This window comes from Neovison vison, chromosome 3, assembly GCF_020171115.1.
Source record: "Neovison vison isolate M4711 chromosome 3, ASM_NN_V1, whole genome shotgun sequence".
Taxonomy (NCBI): Eukaryota; Metazoa; Chordata; class Mammalia; order Carnivora; family Mustelidae; genus Neogale; species Neogale vison.
The window spans coordinates 55,544,379-55,566,687 of record NC_058093.1 but is presented as its reverse complement, the minus strand read 5'-3'; the positions used below and the strand labels follow the sequence as shown (position 1 = coordinate 55,566,687).

General features: G+C 43.6%; 1 protein-coding gene and 1 long non-coding RNA gene across 3 annotated transcripts in view; one reads left to right on the top strand and one right to left on the bottom strand.

The window, feature by feature from the left end:
- Positions 1-1,208: 1,208 nt before the first annotated feature.
- On the bottom strand, positions 1,209-3,639 carry LOC122901817. The gene is made up of 2 exons (XR_006383680.1): positions 3,027-3,639; positions 1,209-2,225 (listed from the first exon to the last, which is right to left on the bottom strand). It is a non-coding gene; the product is annotated as an uncharacterized LOC122901817 (long non-coding RNA).
- A 900-nt stretch (positions 3,640-4,539) lies between these two features.
- ACVR1 (activin A receptor type 1) overlaps positions 4,540-22,309 on the top strand; it is a 126,158-nt gene continuing 108,388 nt past the window's right edge. For both annotated transcript variants that reach the window (XM_044242103.1, XM_044242102.1), the window contains exon 1: positions 4,540-4,842. The gene's annotated coding sequence lies outside the window, so the exon portion shown is untranslated. The remainder of the gene's footprint in view (positions 4,843-22,309) is intronic.

Here is a 22,309-nt window from a genome sequence, read left to right as displayed (position 1 = left end):
ATCTTTGCTTTCTGCAATGGTTTTGTAATGCCTTTTTTATCACATGCCTGGCCGATTGTTGCACACTGGTTTGTGTGTAACCTGCTGGGCTGAGTGTCTGGATTAACCCAGTGGGGAGCAACTGTAGGCAGTTTGAGGACTCCCTGAGCAGCTCCCACAGTTCCCTGAATATGGTGGATGGCCAAGGTCTTGTATGAAATGAACAATTAATGAGTCATTTGTACACCTGGGAAAGTTTAACTGGAAGGTAAACAAATGTCTGTCCTGACTGGTTAAATGTTTGCCTTTTGGGGCAAGGGTGCCAGGCATGATAGGATTTTAAGTGACCTTTATAGGTTATGATTGTCTCTTCCACCCCCTACTACTCTCTGATCCAGTCACTTCCGTCTTTGGACTATAATAATGGCTTCTTTTTTTTTTTTTTTAAGATTTTATTTTATTTATTTGAGAGAGAGAGACAGTGAGAGAGAGCATGAGCGAGGAGAAGGTCAGAGGGAGAAGCAGACTCCCCATGGAGCTGGGAGCCTGATGTGGGACTCGATCCTGGGACTCCAGGATCACGCCCTGAGCCGGAGGCAGTCGTTTAACCAACTGCGCCACCCAGGCGTCCCTAATAATGGCTTCTTATGGCCTCAGGCTTAGGAATAAATTCCAGGTTATTATTATTCAATAAATTCATCATTCTCCAAGAACAGTTACGATGTAGCCGGGTCAGTATTTCTCACATTTGAGTAATGTATAGACACCTTTAAAAGGAAAACAATTCTACAGACTTCAGTGATGCCTTACTCTTATTAAAATAGCACTTAAATAAACTGCATATTCTTACAGCTCCAGAGCAAAAAAGGGTAGTGGGATCACGGCTACATGATATTCATATGATCCAGAATATGCATATTTAATACGATAATAATTTCTTTTAAAAATATTGTAACAGAAACAAAAACACAAATTTCCTGGGTTTCATAGAGAACTTGGGGATCCCTGGAGTATGTATCCTATTTCCAGTCTAACGGAACAGAAATTGCTTCTCCATACACCACATCCAACCCTCAAACTTTGCCCTTTTTCTAAGCAGTTTGGATGCCTACTTTGTACACTCAACCTAAGTGTGAATAATCACTATACTAGATGTAAACTAATTTCCATATGCCTGTAACCATTACACAACTGTAAAACCCAAACGAAATATGAACAAAACTATAAAGCAATGTTTCAAATAATTTTATTTAAAGAGACAGATGACAGTGTTGCTGAACAAAAATGTCTGCTCACCTAGTAAACATAGAGCTATTGCCTGCTGGGAGCAGAGTTTTGGGTTGGTTTACATGCCCAGACTGAGTGAACAAACTTATCAGAATTAGTTCATTCCTTCAACAATTAATCTTTATTTTTCTTCAAGAAATCTTTAGTAATTGAACCAAAGCACATCAGTCCATCAGGATTTTCATCAAGACCACCAGCTCTAATACATCCTGCTATTCTTCTAAAGAACTTGCTTTTGGAATTTGGTATGTATAACTAAGCTGATTTTTGCTTTATAGGTTTTAATAAGCCATGTTCTCTATGCCACTAGTAAAGGGAAACTCTTTCTTGAACCAAAAAGAAATGGCTTCAAGATCAAAGAAAAATCACTCAAAGTAGCTCCTTAAATATTTTAAATGCAGTAATTTCTAAAAAGTACAATTTATATTCTGTATTACTTACAATCTGAGTGCAGAGAGGTGGTGGAAAGTAAGGGTTTAATTATGAGAGGGAAGCTTTCTGCAAAATTTTATGGAATGGATTCTCCATATTTTATAGAAGAATATTATACAGGACTCTTAGGTTGCTCAAGACTCTATTTCCTAATAGTTGTTGAAAGCTGTTGACTTTTAGAAATGAACATGTTGATCTGGGTGTAAAGGAGGAGGATAGGCAGAAAACAGAAGAGATGCCAATTCACAATGCAGCAGGCAATTAATTAACAAGAGTCATGCTCCTGGAAACATATGATGGAAAAGATCTAAGAATCTTGAAATAACAGAAGATGTATTTCTTTCAAGTTACTTTACTTGTGTGATTTCTCCACCATAGTTAAATCAGTGGATGAGATGTTGGGATAAGGCACGGGTTCTCAATAGTGGACAATTTTGCACGTCCCCCCCCCCTCCCCGGGACATTCAACCATGTCTGGAGACATTTTTAAACATCACAACTGTGGAGAGAAGGCATCCTATTTGCATCTAATGGATAGAGGTCAAGGAAGGATGCTGCAAAACATCTTACAGTGCACAGGACACACCTCACAGAAATTATCCAGCCAAAGATGTCAATAGTGTGGAGGTTGAACAACCCTGGATTAAAGTGTCCAAGCCAAAGGACTGTATCTGGGCTTGATCCTTGTATGGACAGGGCTTGTGTGACAGGCTGTATCCTTGTGGATCCTCCCGCCCTACACATACACCCATGCATGAATAATCATCAATTTATACTACAAGGCCATCAGAACTACCTAGAATCCTCCCAGAGTCTCCTGGAATACAAGTTAGTCCCAGGAAGGTTGAGTTAGAGGGTTTTGCATTGAGCCAGTCATATGAGACTACTACTGCAGGAACACGTACAATGAACAGTTAAAAGCCTAACAGGAAACATTAGTTCATTTATTCACTTATTCAGCAAATCTTTATTGGGCACCGGCATGTGCCACACTGCTAGGCATGACGTGGGTATACAGTGAACACACCCAAACCCGGTCCCTGCCCTCATGGAGCTTACAGCCTAGGGAAGACTAGAAAGATCATCAAGAAGAGGCCAGTAAAATGAGGACTCCATAAATGGAACCGACTGAGGAACAATCACACAGCAGCTCCAGCACCTGTCATGTAAATATAAACTCACTTGAACCATACAACAAACCTGGAGACAGGCTATACTGCCTTCAGAGAAGTTAAAAGCATGCCCAAGGTCACACAGTTTATAAGTGTCAGAGCTTCAGCCAAGTGACACTCATGTCCCTGTTCTACTGTTTTACAGAGTAAGGATACACATAGGCCCTCTGGCTTGAACGACCTGGAATTTCCTCTCCTGATTCTCACCAAGCAAGCACACAGGTACAGAGGCTTTCCCCTCATGAAAAAATGCCACCAGCCTTCTCGGTCCTCTTGCTTACATCACACCTGGGGATGATTTTCTAGCTGTTTCATGTATATGTGTCTTACGTTCCTAATTAGATTGTAAACTTCTGACCTGCAGGGACCAGATCTTCCATTTCCTTTGCAACCTTTTGCAGTACTGCAGTGACCCAATAAATGTCTGCGGCATGAATGAACCTGTAGAGATAAAAATACTTTATGGTATCCCCATTTATTGGTTTCATGCTCTTACTTTGCTTTGTGATAGGACCGTACATTATAAGCTTCTAGAGGGCAGAGGAAATGGCTTGGTGCTTTACTTACACTCAGCAGGCACCATGCAAAATTTGATCCCCGAATGCCTTTTTGATGCTCTGGATAATATTAGCACACTGGAGTGTTTTTGTGTATCTAAGGACCGAGGTTGTCAGCCTCTATGAGGCGGGGAATGTTCCTTCCTTTCCACAGTAAGCTCCCCTGGCGCCTAGGACAGGGCTAGATTACTGCAGAAGCCCCCTTCCCCGCCCCCTTTTCCCCCACCCCTCCCGCTTATTTTTATTGCCAAGGAGGCCGACTGCGAAAATGGCAAGCTCTTGCATAACCCCAGACCTTGCAAGGAAATGAGCGAAGTAGAAGGGGATTTGAAGGCAGGTCAAAAATGGCCTGGATGAGAACACTGAGGCTTCTCGCTGACCTGCAGGACCCCAGCCGCGCGCCTCCCGCAGTCGCGGGGACCTGGAGGCAGTCCGCCCGCCCCGCGCGCCCCCGGGAGCTGTCCAGACGGCCCCGCCCGCGCCTACCTGGGCACTCACCCGCGCCGCGCGGCCTCTCCTCCTCCCACCCCAGCCGCGGGAGCCCGGCTCGGGCCTGCCCCGCCGCCGCCCCGCCTCTGAGAAGCCCCGCGGGCTGCGCGCTCGCAGCCTCCTCCGGGCCCGCCAGACCGCGCCGGGCGCGTCGAGGGCGGCCTGGCCAGGCTCGTCGGGGCTCGGCGGGCTCGCCCCCGGCCGGGCGCCTGCAGGGGGCGCGGGGACGGCCCCGCCCCGCCGCCTTCCCTCTCCCTCCCGGCTCCCTGGATCCGCGCCGGGAGGAAATGATGTGTTGCTGCCTGGTTAATCACAGCTCCAGACACTCATTGGCCGAGCGCTCCGCAGCCACTTCCTTCTCCTCCTCCTCCCGCTCCTCCCGCTCCGGCTCCTGCTCTTTGCAGCCGCCGCCGCCGCCGCAGCCTCCCCCTCCGCGCCGGGGGAACTTTTCTACTCTCTGTGACCGTCTCCCCCGCCGCCCTTCGGGCGAGCCTCCCCACGGGCCGCCCGCCCCGCCCGCGGCTGCCCTCCTAGCCCGAGCCGCTGCGCCTCGGGAAGTTTATTCCGCCCGCCCTCCTCCCCTTCCTCCTCCTCCTCCTCTTCACCCCGCCTCCCCTCCCTCCCCCGGCTCTTTCCCCCGGGTGGCTGCCGCCGCCGCCGCCGCTGCCAGGCTGCTCCTCAGCCAGCCGCGCCGGCCCTAGGGCTGGAGAGCCCCTGGCCGCCCGCACCGCCCGGCTGCAGCCGACGCGGCCGCCGCTCGGGGCCGGCCGCCGGCCCTCGGCCCCGCAGAGTTCCGGGCTCTCTCGCCGGCTGCACCGCCCCGCCCCGCCCCGCGCCGCGCCGCGCCGCGCCGCGCCGACCTGCAGCGCCTGGCTGGCTCGCACTCCGCCTCCCCCGGCTCAGCCCCGGCCGCGGCGGGACCAGAGGTGAGGGCAGGTCGCCCGCCGCGCCGCGGGGGCGGGGAGGACCGAGGGAGGAGGGCGCCTGGCTGGAGAAGAGGCTGGGATTGGGGGTGGGAAGGTGGGCGTCTGCGGTGCCTCCCCCTCGCTTTCATTCCTTTCTCCCCAAGCTTCATCCACTCTAGGTGGGGGAAGCAGCCGCGGAACAAAACTGTCTTGCTCTGGGCCTGAACTGCTGGTGGGGTATGGGAGAGGACAGAGGCATGAGGCGGGGGGGTGGGGGGGTGTCTCTGGGTTGCAGCATGTGTGTGTTTGTGTGTGTGTGTGTGTGTGTGTGTGTAGTGAACTCCTTCAGGGTGTGCGCCGCTGACTTGTAAATCGATCTGGTCGCCCGTGGCTCACCTTCTCAGCTGAGCTTGGTACAGGGTAAAGGGATGGGCTAATCACCCCCACCCTCAAAATATTCCGTCTCTTACAAGAGGAATTTTCTGCTGGAGAGATAGCCAATAAACTCTGCTCAACTCCCTCCCGCCCTCCGTTCTTCCTAGCTGCAGTTTCAAAAAGCTTCAAAGCCAGGAATGTGGGATTCATCTCCCGATCCCCAGAAGGCAAATGTGGTTACAGATGTTGCACGGTACTTTGCCAAGTTTAAAACCCTTCCTTCAGCACTGTAACCAAAACAGCGAGGCTAGAACCTGGGGCTCGCTGGGGAGAGATGTGGGCCTCTGGGCCGCTGGATTCACTAACTTCCTTTGGTCTCTAGGTTGGCTTACGTCTGTCCAGTTTTCGCCAGATATGTCCCCCCCCCCCCCAACCTCCTTTCCCTGGAGTTTTGAACGTTCCTGCATGGGAGAAAAGCTGTAGAGGAAGCTACTTAAGGGAATAAAACATTCCACTTAGTAGCAGAAGAAAAATCTTGGTTAAAAAGTTGTGCCTCATTTGGCTTTTGGAGAGAGGTAGCAAAGTAATCAATGGATCTGTTAATTTTATTGGGCTTTCTTTTTTGAGGGTTGTGTGTGTGAGAGAGGGTGTGTGAGTGATAGGAGTTAGGTGATGAGAAGAAGGACTGATCTCATACATAGTTTATATATTTTTGAAAAGAGGCCCTCTAATTGAGACTTAGATATAACCCAGTGGTTTTAAAGAATCCTGTCCCAGAGATGCAGACTGCTCTGACAGCCCAAGGGAAGGCGGTGGCAAAAAATAGACACCACCTCCCTTTTCCCCCAAAAAAATTCTTCCTGGAAAGGTGGTGTTAAGAAATTTCAGAGATGGGCTGATCCAAGTGGCAGGCCTTAAATGGAAACACTATAGTATGTCTTGGCACTTGTCTCTGGAGGTGGGTGGCTGGCTGGGGGCCCAGGCTTGGGCAGCCAGCAGACACTAGACTTGTGCTGACCTCAGACACTGGCCTCGCCATCCAGCTTTACAGTATGCTTAAGTATGAAATATGGGCCTCACCCTTTTCACTAATAGGGACACAGGGGTCAGGAGGTTGTCCTAGGGCTGGACAGAACTTGGATCACCTGGCTTTTAAGACCAAATCACTTTTTTGTGATTGAGTCCTTTTTATTTGCTGGCCTGGAAGTCAAAACACAAGCAGAAAAACAAAACGGAAGTCTTTTGAAGCTGAAGTGTGTAGGTCTTAAATCCATGAGAATTGTGTGGCAGATGATACTCAAAAGGTGGAGAATGATGTTGCCGTAAATTCTGGATAGATGGCAAAAAATCAAGGGCTGGGATAGGGAGAGATTGGGTTGCTACTTTTCCGGAGGTTTGGGTGAATTTTTATGGAAATGGAGAGAGTGGGTTTTAAGTAAAGGCTTGATTTAGGTCATAGTTTTACAACTTTTATACCTTGGAAGAGAGTGATCATTTGAATCTGAATAAGTTTCCTGTTATCTCTAAGTAACTTAAAAGAATATTAAGGATGCGGCATAGAGATGGAGGAGCCTGCCTTATTCAGGAATGTCATTAATTTCAGTAGTGGGGACCTAATACCATTAATAGCATTGTAATGACTTTTTTTCAGAGTAGTGATTTACCAAATTTTCTGGATCTGTCCACTGAACAGCTAACAGTGATTGAATCAGTAAATAGAGACTCTGCCTCTGTCTTACCCTAGATTACACAGAACTAATACTGTGATGATCATGATAGACTTCTAGGTAAGGTTGGATCAAGTAGTCCAGCCTTCTGGGGGAGGAAGGGACAGGGCAGAAATGCATTTGAAAAATGATCCTGTTATTCAAGGTCATGAGGTGAAGATGGAATCAATGTGTGTGTGTGTACGTGCAAAAAGTACATTAGACAAAGAAGAGCTGGGACTGGGAACCGTCTTCTGTGCTTGTTCTGCTGTTGGATCCCTGCATCCTGATTTATTTGTATGTGAAGGGATCTAATGCACAACTTGTGAGAAACTGGGGTGAAGCAAGCTATTAATGGTATCAAAACCCTGATGTGTTTTGAATGAATTTGGTGACCAGTGTGACAGGAATGGGGGGGTGGGGAACATTGGCTTTGTTCTAGGCACTGTGCTCTGCTCTTCACATGCTTTTTTCATGACATTTTCACAGCAATCATATGTTTTGTTATTATGTTCCTCTTTTATGATGAGAAATTGAGGCTTTCTGAAATTGAGGGAGTTGTTCTAGTTGTAGAGCTAGTCAGTGGTGGAGTGGGGATTTGAGCTAGGAGTTTGTGAGACTCTGGAACCCATGTTTTCGGCCTCTTTTGTCAGTGTTTGCCATACTTCATTCCCTCATACACCTTCTTCATGAGTTTACCATGGCTAAGTGTCAGTCTATTAATTATTTAGTATTTTTCTTTAAGGCAATGATTGACCTTAGAAAAACTAAAAAGAAGTCATCTTTTAAGAGGAAACAATATATCACTGCCATGATTGGAAAGCCAACTCGCTTGTTAGTAATGGGAGTTAATCATAAAGATACGTTTATACTTACAATAAAGTGATTACTTGTGGGGTGTGTGTGTGTGTGTGTGTGTTGCAGGGACCTGGGGATCAGGGTGGAGAGATAGGTAGATGATCTAGTGTTGGTGACACTCTGGGTTTTTGGGTTGAATGGTGGGCTCAGGGGTGCTGATTTTGTTTTTAGACTTTCTAACCTACATACATGATACATATTTTTTTTTGCAAAAAGATAAGGAAAATTAAACACATGACTATTAACATAATGACTACTCGGGGGATATTTCATTGTACTATTATGACTATAGACAGCTTGGTGCCTCTGCGACGTAGGCTGGCAAATGCCGTTGGCTGATTGATAAGACCCCAGGTGACAATTTTGAAGCAAGCTGATTGTTGTCATACCTGAATGAGATTGAGGTATGTCCCCTTGTCTGTATTTTCCTGCTTCCACTCCCATTTCAGTATTGGGACCAACATAATAGCAGTGGTTGTAGCGTGGTTTCTCCTGACTGTGGTTTCCAGAGGCTGGGCCTGAGCCGAAGCTGGTAGTTGTCAACAGCACCTTGTCGCATGCATCTGGTGCTCAGGATGGGGCAAGAAATGCTGTCGTGAAGTGTTACAATGCTTTCGTTCTTGGCCGGTGGGTGAGTGTGACTGACCATTCAGACTGGCAAACCAGTATTTAAGGTAAAGCAAAGCCTGGGCAAAATGTTAATAGCGTGAAACCGGCGAGGTTGGGAGATGAAGCCATCGGAGATTTTAGCCGGAGTCCACATAGTCTCCTGTTTCATTTTCCCAAGCAAATATTGGGCCCTGTGGCTTTATTCCTGGAAATGAGAATTTGAATTCGGTTTCCTGGTACAAAATGCCTTCTTTGATCTCTTGGAGTGAGAACTTTGTGTTTCTTTCTGTGGCCAGTTCCAGCTCTCAGAAAAACCAAGTGGAAGGTTTACCTCTTCTTTTTTAGCAGTTGGCCGTAGACTGCTCTTCACTGCCCTGCTAGTTTAAGAATCAGAAGTTCCAAAGCAGGATTTGTCTGTTGAAGGGGCATTCATTTAAAAGACTCCTTTTGAAAGAGCTTCATGAAGATGATGTGGTTGGCAAATTATGGCCTTAGGTTCGGATGGGAGGTAGTTTTGTTTGAACTTAGGCTCCCAAAATTAACTAATGAGACCCAGCAGCTTCCTTTGTGAAGTTAAAACAGATACTTGCCTGTCCCCAGTATTCATACCAACTGGCCAGTCGAATAGTATTCCTATGCTCTTATGTGTGTTTCGGGAACTCGGAGCTTGTTTATATGTCTGAAGACACGTCTGTGATGATGCGTGAGACTTTTGTTTCCCAGAGCCACCACTACTCATTTGCTTGATTTTTGGGTTTCAGTCTCTGACCAACATTCCATTTTGCCCTTCAGATTGCTTCATTGTTTGCTCTGGGTACTTGGCCTTTATTTCTGTGACCAGGAAAGTGACTCTGAGTTTTAGTTTTTCCAGATTTTGTGGAGGTTCATGCAGTAGGTGGGGTTTGTTTTTTGCACAATGGGGCGAGTTCAGAGGGTTCCCTTGAGCATAGGTGTCCTGACGGTTCTTCGGTCAGGTGTCCTGAGAGGTTCAGCTCTTTCTCATCTTGGGGCTGAGCCTTGGAGTCAGTCCCTTTGCCTTGCCCTCCCCTGACTTTTGGGGAGAGCCAGTCCTCAGGGCTCAGAGTAATCTTGGTGCAGGAATGCTTCCTGGATTTTGCGTTTTGACATTTTCCTTGTATTTATCATCCTTACTACTCATTCTGGGACTTGACTGATCTTTTTTGAGGGCAAGGACTTCAGGTTATTTACTCCTCCGTTTATTTGCTCGACACCATTCATTCTCCTTCACCGATACAAAGCCTTTCAAAATTCCCTCATTGGGCTCTTTGAGGGCAAGGACTGTGTCTTATTCATCTTTTGTATATGTTTTGCACCTAACACAATGCCTGGCCCAGACCACACAGTCAGCAAATGGTTTTTTAATTGTCGAGAGAATGAATGGCTGATTGCATGTTGGAGAAGCAGACAAGTCCAGTACTCCAGGGAATCGGAGGCAGCCTGAGAGCAGATGATATTAGACACAGAGGTTCTTAAGGATGAGTTTGGGAAGCAGGGATAAAGACATTCTAGGTGGAAGGAACTTTTTTGGATACCCCTTTAATGCTTGATACTGTAACATAGTGGACTCAACAAACATTTATTGTATTCTTTTCAGTTTATGCTTCCTGTTGTTGTTTTGGGCTTAAGGGCAAAACCTTCTTTGGGAAGAATATCTCAATGCATATTTAATATCCTACAGCGCATTGAGTCCTGTGATCGTGAGTGCATGGCTGGGACTCTTTCAGTTGGTGAATTGACTCCTTCACACTGACTTTGTCCTATTGCGTATGTTCACAAATAGTTGACAGTGAAAACAGCGTGGTAGGCAGTGCTCATTGTGGAGAGATGGGATGTGGATGACCTCTTTGGAAAATGGATGGAATTCAGAGTGAAATTATCTTTTGATAGGTTTTAAGGGCTGATTTGGCTGGGTATGCCAAGTAGACATTTTCTGCTTGAGTGCTTGATAGTTGGGTGCCTTGCTCATCTGTGAAAGTTAGGCACGGGGTCTTCGGTAGCTTCTGTGCAGCATGGATGACGTTGAACATGAGATTGCTTTGGGGTGCCTGGCTGGCTGAGTTCGTTGGGGATGCTGTTCTTGATCCTCGGGGTCTTAAGTACATGGGTATGTATAGAGCTTACTTTTAAAAAAAATTATGACATAAAGAAAATAAGATTGCTCTAGTTTTTCTTTTTAAGGCAATTATGGAAGAGTTATCAATTGCACTTCTAAAAATAACCTTGGGCTTGATGGGAAATGTACGGAGGCGCTAGAGGAACATAGGAGTGGTCTTAGACAGAGCTGGGTATTAAATGTATGGTGGTACTTGGACTTTGAGAGTGGATATTGAGAAAACTTGAGAAAGAGCATTCTGGTGCAGACGAGATGAGTTGAGATATTTTAAGCCAAGTTCGGACCCTTACCTTACAATAGCTATTGTAGCTCTTGATGAGTGGTGGTGTACTCTCTGTGAAAACATCATATAGGTTAATACTTGTAAGTATTAAGAGCGCTGGAGCTTTTGGACTTGTCACTTGATGTCGGAGACTTACACAAGATAGAAATATACATAGGAACAACCAGTAGGAGGAAAAAGTGTAGGTGGTTGTCTAGAGTGATCTTTATCTTCCTTTAGAGAATAAGGAAAATGGTACGGGACAAGTGTGCCAAGTGATATTTTTTTAAAATGTTTTTTTGAACTTGAAGAACTGAACTGTTGTGCACAACAGGTGGCAAGAACAAATATTCTCTTCCTTTATGAGTATGGCCTAGTAAAAAATGGAAAATCTCAGTCCCCGGAGATTATATAAACATAAATGTTCTATTTCAGTGTTTTAAAAACATTTTTTACTCCCAGCAATACATTTTACATCATGACTGAATACACACACATACACACATGCATATTAAAAATAAAGCTGAATTATAATTTTTACAAAACAATACAGCAGTGCGTCCTAATTTCTAGTCAATTTAAAAAAATATCCTGGTCTCTATTTACTACGTTGATTTCACAACTTGCTAATGGGTTCTAACCAGCAGTATGGAAAAAAAAAAAAACCAAAACAAAACTATTCTAGATATTGTGGAAATCATCCTTAATTTGTTTATTGGACATTTGCTAATCTGGATGAGGATTTTGTTTTTCTTTTTGTATGAGTCTCAATTATTCTACAGATGGTCCATGCCCTTCTGCTCTCCCCCGACTCCCCCACCCATTGTGCTTTTCTCTGTGTAGGGGGTCTTTGCTTGTTTCTCCACATCAGATTAAAGTGACTAATATGTGCTTTGGACCAGCTCCCAAAGTACAGCATCATCGTGATCCTCATCAGCATCAAAGGTGGGGCTAATTAACTTAGACTAGGGGCAGGAACCACTTAGCTCTCTGTTTGCTTAGGTTATATTTGAAATGGGATGGTGACTCTCGGTAATAAGGGGACAGCAGGAGACCCTCTTTAGGTCCCCTGCACCGGAAGATAGGTGACGCGATACAGTTATTGTTCAGAAACACAAAACAAGGTTAGTAGGGACCAGCTTTTTGCATCCAAAGAGGTCAGTAAGAGCTTAATCAGCGGCTGCAGTCCTCCTTGCTGTCATTGTCCTTATTAAAGTCTTTCCTACCTTGCTGCTGCTCCCTTATCGTTTCCCCTCTTCTTCTTCCTTCATCTCTTGGGCATTTATCAAGATCCTGTACCTCAGGCTGGGCACGGAAAGGATAGTAACATTAAGTTGAACTCAAGGTACACTTGAGTAAGGGCCTGAAGAACTGCACGTCTAACTGTAAACGGCAGAAGGCCAAGTATCTTGGTCACGAGATACAGGGGGGATAAGGATCAAACAACACCTTTGAGGAAGTGACTGTTTGGCTGGGCTTGGAAAAAGGTACCATTCCGATGTTATCATTTTCTGAGATGTCTGTATGTGTATAGGTTGTGGAGGAGGAAACCTGCCAGAGCCACGGGATGGGGCAAGGAACTGTGAGGTAGTTGGCTTTGGTTTAAGGGCCACATTGTGGAAGAACATAGTTGCACCTGTTTGTCACCCCTGGAGTCAGACTCGGTGCCTTGAGGTGCAGCTTCTCAGCGAGGCAGCGTGACCTGAGATAACCGGAAGGAAGAGCAGGTTCATGTCTCTGGTTTTGCACTAATGCCAGAATCAAAGTTGAGCGGAGGGGCGGGTGCTATGGCAGTGGTTCTGTTGCCCACCCTCCCCCATGTTTATTCTTTCCTTGCCAAGCGTTATATGGTAACTCCTGGAAGTTAAAAGGCTTGTGTAACGTGACTGTGTGGAGTACATCAGGGGGAGCACGGCAGAAGAAAGCTTAGAAAGGAGGATTTAGAGCCAAATTATGGTTTACTTTGGATGCCAGGCGAAAGATTTTTAGACCTGATTCTAAAATAGCAACAGTAAGATAACATTTGGAAGGGAGGCCCTGCTCAGGCCCCTTGCTTGCATTCTCACATTTAATGCTCACGCCCAAGCTAGGAGGAACTCCCGTTTGGTATCCCCATCTTATGAAAGGAGAAACTGAGACTCAGAGGGATGCTGGAAGATGCCTGAGGTCACACATCTGAACTTGAACCCAGGCTGTACATTCCAAAGTCACTTGCTCTAAAGCAGAGTTCGGAAGTTGGCGGCCTCCAGGCTGACCACACCTCAGACTTAGGTCCCGTTCGATACTGTATATAACAGTTCTTTTTTTTTTTTTTTTCCTTTTTGAAATAGTTGCCATCATTTAAATAGGGGGATATTTCCCAGAACAAATTCAGCTTTCCACGTTCTTCTGCAAGACTGCAAGCCCTGGCAGCCCAAGGCCCACATTCCTGTAGGGACCTGCCAGAGCTCCTTGTTACCGTGTGGTTCTCAGTGGACGTGTGTACTTGGGTTTGTCTCAGACATTATTTGTCTCAGACATTATGGTCTCCGCAGTCCCAGCTCAGCCAGTTTCCTCGCAGACGCCGAGGCCCAGCATCGCTCGCTCTTTTTTCTTTATTCTCCTAGCCGGCTCACTCTCACATGCTCACTGATTCACCCTATGGCATATGACTTTGAGGGCCCTGATCCGTAGCCTTCTATTTCGCCACAGATTAGTGGTGAGGGCAGATGCCCAGTAGGTGAGGGAAATGAGAGTAGGGGGAATTAGGGTTTTGGCCTTGGTCTGGAGAAGCCATAAGTGGCGCAAATCATTTTTTTGAAGAGAGGAAGGGGTGAGTGGGAGGCAGAAGGATGTGATTTAGGGAACGTGGATGACCGAGAGAAGGGTGCTGATCCTAAAAGAAAATGAAAGGTTAAGAAGAGCTGTTTGGGGCTAGGGCATGGTATTGGGGTTCAGGTTCTGGTGGAGTAAGCGCATAGAAGAGGGCTTGCTTGAGTCTCGTGAGGAGTTGGAAATACAGCAGTGGAACCAGCAGATAAGGGTTTGGAGCTGTGGGGATTAGATCTGTGTGAGAGGAGGCCATCCTGGGGCATTCGGATCTGGGGGAGAAAGGTCCCTTTTGGAAATAGGGAGAAATGGACTATGGTCTGAATGATAAAATGAACCAGCTACAAACAGCTTAAAAAGTCTCTTACTGACCTTTTTGGGTCAAGTGCCTTATCTTGCAAACAAATCAAGTGTTTATCCTAATAAAGGAATACTGTAACCATGGTCAGCTTTTGAACATGGGACCTGATAAACATCTGCGCATAGAATCAAAGACAGATACACTGTTTGATGGGTGACACCTATAATTTTGTGTTTATGCCTATTGCACTGAGTCTGATTGAGGTGAGAGAAATTGGAACTTTGTTTTTAAAGTATCAAAGGTGACAGAAAAAGTGGTTGTTCTAGCCCTGAGATGGGGAAAACAGTGCCAGAAGCAAATGAGTTGTTTTGAGATTTATTCTTTTAGCGGGTTTAGAATGGAATGTCCTTTTTAAAATTACAGATGAGGGGTTTTTTTTTTTTTTTTTTTTTTCTTCCCCTCTTCTTCTTATCTTGACTTGTTTGTTTAGGATTCCCTCCAACTCATTGTTACTTAATCAGCCATGTCCTCCTTTGCTGCTCTGCTTCTCCCATTTGGTTCCCTTTTCATCCCAGAAGGTATTGTTTTAAGGACATCCTAGGCACAGGTGGAGTCAATCTTTCCCAGATGTGGCTATGGAGCAAGAAAATCTTACAGGAGGGCATTTCTTTTGTTCTCATACTTTTTGTAAATTTTTAATTTTAATTCTAGTATAGTTAACATGCAGTGTTCTATTATTCTTATACTTTTGTCTCAGACATTATGGTCTCCTTTTTGGGCCACATAATTCTTAAAAAAAAAAAAATCAAATTGGTGTTTTTATTTATAATTCCTGGCTTTATTTTATTACAGTACATTAGTATGGGTTCCCGTAATTTTTTTCTTAACCAAATATTTTTGTTTTTTTATGATAGTTTATGTTTTAGAGACGATATTTATGTGATATTATATGTGCTTATGTTTTAGAGACGATATTTATGTGATATTATATGTGCTTATGATAAGAATTGAAGTATAGGAGGGGTATATAGGAAAGGTAACTTTGGTCCTCCGGCTTCTACTCTTCCTTCCTAGAAAAAAAACCATCATTAAAACAAATTGTACATCCTTCCAGTGGTCATTTTTACATTTACAAACATATACTAATGTGTTTTTCTTATAAATATAATATATTGCACATATTTCAGTTCTGGACCTGGCTTTTTTCATTTAGTTTATCTTGGAAATCGTTTCCTATCAGGATGAACAGTTTCCTTATTATTTTGAAAGGTAATTCCAAGGTATGGATGTATCATAATTTATTTAACTAGTCTTTTACTTATTTTAGGTAACATTATGTGTTATAATGTTGTAGTGACTGTCTTTACATATGCTAGCTACCATGTATCTACATACTGATTTATATGTAGACGTGTATGGAGATCTGTCTCCTTTATATTGGGGGGAGGTGTAAATATTAAGGACTGGAATTACTGAATCTAAGGTATTTACATTTAAAATTACAGTAGAGGTTGTACCAAGAATTTGATATTTGAGTTGTGTTGGGGAAACTAGGCTGCATGGTGGGAATGACAAAGCACCCCACGAGACTGAAGCAGGAGTCTGTTCTCTCTGGTGTAAACCAATTTTGTGGCCCAAGAAAGTCACTTAACTTTTTTCTTTGTGGTACCTTCTTCTTTCCTCATCTATTTGGAAGAGCAGAGACTCAGCTATTTCAGAAGTTTAATAATTTGTTGATTCTTTCAGTCTCCCTCCTGTTTGGTACTTCCAGTAAATGGAGCTTGATGATTTTTTTTTTTTTTTCCTTCCTTGTGTAAGTTTGAGTCTGAGGAACCGTGGGCTTTGGAAGCCTTGCTAACCACAGGTTTACTTTGATTGTTTTAAAGCACTATGTCTGGTTTGTGCTTTATGTTAAAAGCAGAGCTTATAGGGCTGATTATCTTTAAAAAAAATACGGTGAGTGGTAAGTAGGCATTTAGTGACCAAGAAACTCATATAGTCAGCTTTTTATTATTGATCAAGAATGGAGGCAATGGATTTTTAGACTTAGGGAAAAGTTTTATTTTTGTAATAGCTTTTAAAAAAAACAATAAACAGATGATAGACAGTTTTTAAGAAACAGCAAAATTTTATTTATGATTTTGGAGCATACTAGAGTGGACTGTTTTGGATCTTTCAATGTTTTTATAATAGGAAAAAGATACAATAGGGGATTATTGGAAATTTTGAGGTATTTATTTAGCTGGTATAGTTTAATAAAATGGTTGTGTTTCCTGGCAGTTACCAAATTAGATGCATTTAAAAATCCAAACCCAAGTAAATACAATTTAATATAAAATTCATCATTTTTTTTTTCCCCTTGTTGCATTTTCTTCTTTAGAAATTGGCTTCCCCAGAATTAAGCAACATGCTTAAGATTTTTCATTTCAAAGACTTAAAAATTTTGGGCTGTTAGTATAAATGTAATTTTCCTGGAGAAGATTTTGAGCCCTTGGTTACTCACGAAAAAAAAATTACTTACTAAAGCTCTTTAAGTATACAAATTTATTCACTTAGCTGTAAAGTAGCAAAAAAAAAAAAAGGAAACAACTTAAATGTTCTATAATAACCTACATATGTAACCTTTATATATGTTACATATATATGCATATGTATATATGCACACACACTTTTATTTAAAAAATGGAAAATTATATAGTCCCCAAAAGTATTATCTGAGATAAATTTTCAGGGACAGATCTCACCTTCTCAAAAGAAGGTTTTGGTGGGTATTACATCTAATTAGATCTTTCTTCTTTTCTATATCTTTTTTTTTTCCTTTTTTTTTTTTTTTAAAGAGATTTTAGTTATTTATTTGAGAGAGGGAGAGAGCACTCACATGAATGGGGGAAGGGGCAGAGATGGAGAAATAGGCTCCCCACTGAATGACCTGAGCTGAGCAGACACTTAACCTGAGCCACACAGGCACCCCTCTTCTTTTCTGTGTCATACATATGCTACCTTATGTATACTACCCATATCTCTGGGGTAAATACTGAGCACAGAGACGGTGTTTGTTTGGTACTCTGAGTGTGCATGTGTATCCTGTGCTTAGTATATGACTGTATCTATAGTAGGCATGCAGACATTTTTAGAATGAATAGAATAGGCCACGAAGAGTATACAAAACAATATTAAGTAGAAAAAGCAGACATGGGGTGCCTGGGTGGTTCAGTTGGTTGAGTGTCTGCTCTTGGCTCCGGTCACGGTCCTAGGGTCCTGGCATCGAGCTCCACATTGGGATCCCTGCTCGGTGCCTCTGTCCCTCCTCACTTTTCATTCATTCTCTCTCTCAAATAGATAAATACATTCTTTTTTTTTTTAAAGAAAAAGCAGGACACAAAAACCATACAATTCTAAACTCATAAACTATATACAATTCCATAAATGTAGGTAAACATAAGACAGTACAATTCCAGATTTGTAGTTATAGACATATGGACATAGGAAAAAAAAAACCTGGTAGGAAATAAAGGGGACTATTAACAGTTACTGTCTTTGAGCTGTGGGTCATGTATAATTTTGAAGAGAAAATCTTTAAATACAAATGGGTGAAGTAAATATTGGAAGATTATGTCACCTCACTAATGTATTTTACCCTTTCAGCATTAAAGGTGGTCACCTTCCCTAAAATGATGTATTACAATACCATGGCCTTTTCTCCTCTTGAGTAAAATGTACTGGGTCTCTGCAGCGTGACAGGTTTTATATCTGCTTTAGAATTAAATTATGATCTGAGAGTTGCACTTTTAAGAAACTGGGTTTAATTTTACATCAGTTGAAGTTAAAGGGTAGTGAAAGTGTATTAGATCTGGTACAAGTGTCTAATTATAATTATTGACGCATTTTCAAATGCTCTCTTAAGTATGATACATTGCCCATGATTTTGACAGCTTTGACTACATTAAACCTGCTGGAACACTCTTTGCACAAAGGTTTGTTTAAACTGAGAATTGTCAGAAGGATTCTTTGAAGAGTAGATGAACACAGATTTAGAGGTCAAATGGTGTTTTATTTCCCACTGTGCCTGGTGATTTTAGTCTGTTAAATGTTAATCGGAAGATTATCTGGATTTAGTTTTCATCTCAAGAAAACTGGGAATTTAATTTTTTTGTGTAGTGTTAAAAAAAAAAGTGGGTGAGGATATTAATTTATCATTGATTCTCTGCCACGTTAGCTAAGCTTCTACTTCTCTCTCTTGCTGAAGGTCTCCAACTGCAAAACTCTAAACTGACATACTTGATTCTGCATAACAACCTCATTTTCAGAAGGCCTCCTTAGACCAAGTTCATATATTATCTCCTTTGTGTGGCTACACCTTCCTTTTATGTAGATTTGTTGAGTTGCTACCATGTGCCGGGCACTGAGCACGTAAAGACAGAAAGGCTGTCGGAGAGCTCAGCCTGAGAGAAGGAGAAGAATCAATCGTCAAGCCACAGCCAAGCAAAGCACCAGAATGGAACTCTAAACGTAGAGATGGGATGTGCAGTTTTGTTCGAGAGGGCATCTGAGGTCATCTTTTCAGAAAAATGATATTCTTGAGCATCTTGAAGTTGAGGAGGAAGGTAGCAGGTGGGAAAAGGGCCTTTGGTACAGAGGCTTATAGGAAAAATGGCATCCTTCAGAGCTGAATGTGACGAGTGCTCTGCTACTCAGACGTGTGTTGGTTGGTTCAGCAGGAATGGCACCGTTTGGGGCGTGAGCCTCACTGGCGATGGGGAGTCTGAGGGCCACTGAATTCTTCTGAGTGAGAGTCAGTGCTGCAACAGTATACCCATGTGATTTGAATGCTTCTAGAAGTTTGAGAAACCCTGGATTGCCCCATGAGGAGGAGGTAAAGGATGGGAGAGCTGGGGAAGTAGACCATCTGCTAAGGAGTCTGGACTTGATTTCAAACATGGGCTTGGTAATGAAGAAGTAACATTATCAGATTCGTATTTTCCACAAATCCTCTGGAAGTACACGTGAGGCAGCCTGTTAACACGATGTTTCTCGAAACCAGAATCAAAAAGTACACCACAAAGGAAGTACTCAAATAAGTGAGAAATGAAGGATGTTATACTCTTCTCTCAGACAGTGTAAATTTTCATAGCACACTGGAAGTTCAGAGAAGCCGGCATGGAGGAACACCTTATCTGAATCACTTAACCTGGGATATTCCCGGATGTTCCTGGTCTTTCAAGTTATACTTCAGTGGAACCCTTTGTAGCTGCCTGGCTGTTAACACCCCAGGGGGAGTGGAGAGCATTTTGGAGAACATGTTTTGGGAAATGCTAGCACTCATTCCCACACTTGAGACATTGCCTTAGCTTATTGGTAGGGTGACCAACTGCCTGGGATTGCCTGGGACTATAGGCCATCATAGGCTGCTGGACTTGCCATGCTAAAGTCCTGGACAGGCAAAGTGAGTTTGGTACCGTTCCTACCTGTTTACTGCGCTTTTGACTGATTGCCTCATTTTCTTTAGATGGGCTCAACCTTGGACCTTAAATACCTGTTTCAGGCTCATTCTAATGGAGTGATTCCCAAATGTGTTTGCATGTTGGAAGCACCTGGAGGGGTTTCCAAACCCAATGCCCATTCCCACCCCACAGGTTGTGATTTAATTGGTCTGGATGTACCCTGGCAGTGGAATTTTTTATAGGTCTCCAGATGAGGGGTGTGAAAACTCATTCCAAATAACTATAACTGTGAAAATGCAGTATTGATGCACCTTTAGAATTTATTTTAATTTCATTTAATTAACTTCTGTAATAGAAGCACTAATCATTATAAAGAAAAAAAGTTGAAGAACTTGATCTAGCATCTTGTTGGGGGTTGAGGGTAGCAGATGTTCCTCACTTTGGGAAACATTTGTTTGGAGGCTGGGGGAGCACCAGACTGGCCAAGCAGTGGGGACAAATGTGGCTTGAGAAGACGGTGGAGGTTTCAGAGCTCTTGAGGGGGTTAAGCTGATGAGATGTGGAAACTGATCCGGTCTGTGTGCTTTGGTAGAGGAGGATCTCTGGCTTCAGGGGTTCTAGACAGGGATCCCATAACAGAATAGAGAGGAGTGGAGAATACAGGAAGAGCTGAATTTCCAAGTCCTGTTTCAGAGCCTTGGGACACCCAGGGGGAGGTGATGAATGGCCTGTTGAGAAGAAAAGAGTCATAGTTAAAAAGGGCTGCGCTGGAAACAGAGGAGAGCCTCTCTAGGTCCGGAGGGCAACGAAGTTCCAGGTGGGGAAGCGGCTTGGCTGGGGAGCAGGCTTGAGGGTGCTTTGCACCTGGGGTTCATGGTGAGGGCAGAGGACCCTGAGGGAGGAGTCTGGGAATAGCCCAGCTAGTAGGAGTGATGCTAAGGAGAGTGTGTCTTCCTCCGCTCACCCCAAGAAAGGTAGCCCTGTTAACCAGATAAGAGCTCAAGAGGGCAGTTTGTTTCGGTAATTTGGGACATCCTTAGTCATGTTTGTGTAAATTTAGCGTGAGGGAGGAAACAAGATGATAGCGGGGTCACTGAGGAAAAAGCCTGGGATAGGATGGGACCTTAGGGAATAAATCTGGGTTTGTTTGGGAAGTAGTCATCCTCTAGTTACTCCTGGAAGTTATTTCAACAAGAACAAAGATTATAACGAATATTCAGATATTCACAGATAAATTGCCAGAACTCTCTGGGGCTCCGTAAAATTGCTTTACTTTCAAATCATACCCCTCACCTTTTTTCTCCTTCTCTTACTATTCCCCGGGCACAACAATGTCAGATTCTGAATTTATATGTTTATAAGTGTCATCAAACGCTTTTTTTTTTTTTTTTTTTTTAATGCTGACAAGAAGGCAGCGTGTGAGTCAGTATGCCACCTTTGTTCTGAGGTGGTTCACATTTGTGGACGGCTTTGGAGTGTGCCTGCCAAAGCAACACCCCGTCTTAGGTGAGCCACTGAGTAACCTTTGTACGGAAGCCAGGGCCGAGAACAGTATTCTTCCCTTTCACAGGGACAAAAGAGTAGAAGCTCTGAGGTTTAATATATTGAGGAGGACTAGCCTGTGATTCATGACTTAGTGACAGGGCCAGGATGGGATCCTGGTGTCCTGGCCTGGTATTTCTTCCATCAAATTCAGGAATGGGTGAAAGTGGAGTGTGTCCCCTGCTGCCCCCCATTTGCCAATTTCCCCCCAATTAGTTGTAAGTTCTTTGAGGGCAGAGGGCAAGAGGCCTGTTGGGCCAAGCTTCCCCCTCACAAGGTGTCTCACATGGGTCTTGACATTACTTCTGAATGACAGGGCCTCGGAACTATAACAACAGGATTTAAATAAGGCATCGTGGGTCGCACGCCTTTGAACTTGTGTCTCATTACTGAACCATGCAATTATCTTGAGACCAGCCCAATAATATCCCCTAGCATGTTTTGTAAACATTTAATACATACACAGTTTTTGTCACTCTGTTTTGGCATTTCTTATTTTCAAACCAGAAGTCATCTACAGTGGAAGAGGCCCCAGACAGTCTGGACGTCAGCGGGGCTCTCCTTTACATATGGGATGCCTCGATGGGCTGCGTGGAGGGGTGTGAGGGTACATCAGTCTCTCTGACAAAGCTCACAGTTGAGGAAAGCTGATCTTGTTTTGTAATCCCTGCAGGGCGAGAAGTGGGCACTCAGTAAATACTTGTTACTTTGAATAAGGGAGGTGCTGTTTTGTATTGCACATTCTCCATTTTATCACAATGGACCATTATCAATTTTTAAAAAATGACCTTTTTTTCCCCCTGTGAATCGTTAAAGATAGGATGTTAGGATTTCAGGAAAGGGAATGATGAAAGAGAATGAGAAAATGGAGTCAGCAAGTTTTAGGACGAGAGACAAGAGGTTTTGAGTGAGCTATGAAAAGTTGAAAGCAGGAAGGAGTCGCTTAGGGGGAACTGGAAGGATGTCAGACACTTTTAAAGGAGCCCATGGAGGGGAAGTGAGGATGAGACAGGAGTATTCTAATCTGATGATGTCTTAGAGGAGAAAACTGAAGGTCTTTTCAACCTTAATTATAGCCACAGGACAAAAGCACATTATAACACTTTTTTTCCCTACATCTACTAAGAGATGGTAGTGTATAATTTTTTTTTGTATAGTCTTGTCTAAGAAGCCATACTTCAGACTGCATTGAAATATATTATTTTTCAGAATGCTACGGATTGAGGAAGAGGAATACGATTTGGAGTCCGTTTTTTGTATTTACATTAAAATTTCAAGGTACTGCTTCAATATGAAGTAAGGAACTTTTTAGTCACTGAGGCAAATTTAGGCAGATGAGTTAATGTTTGGTCATCAGAAAATGTGCCATTAGGAGCTTGTTTCTTTTGAGAAGAGAAAAAGGCAAAATATGAGTCAGACCATAAAGTCATTTCCCTGCACTTAATTCAGCTC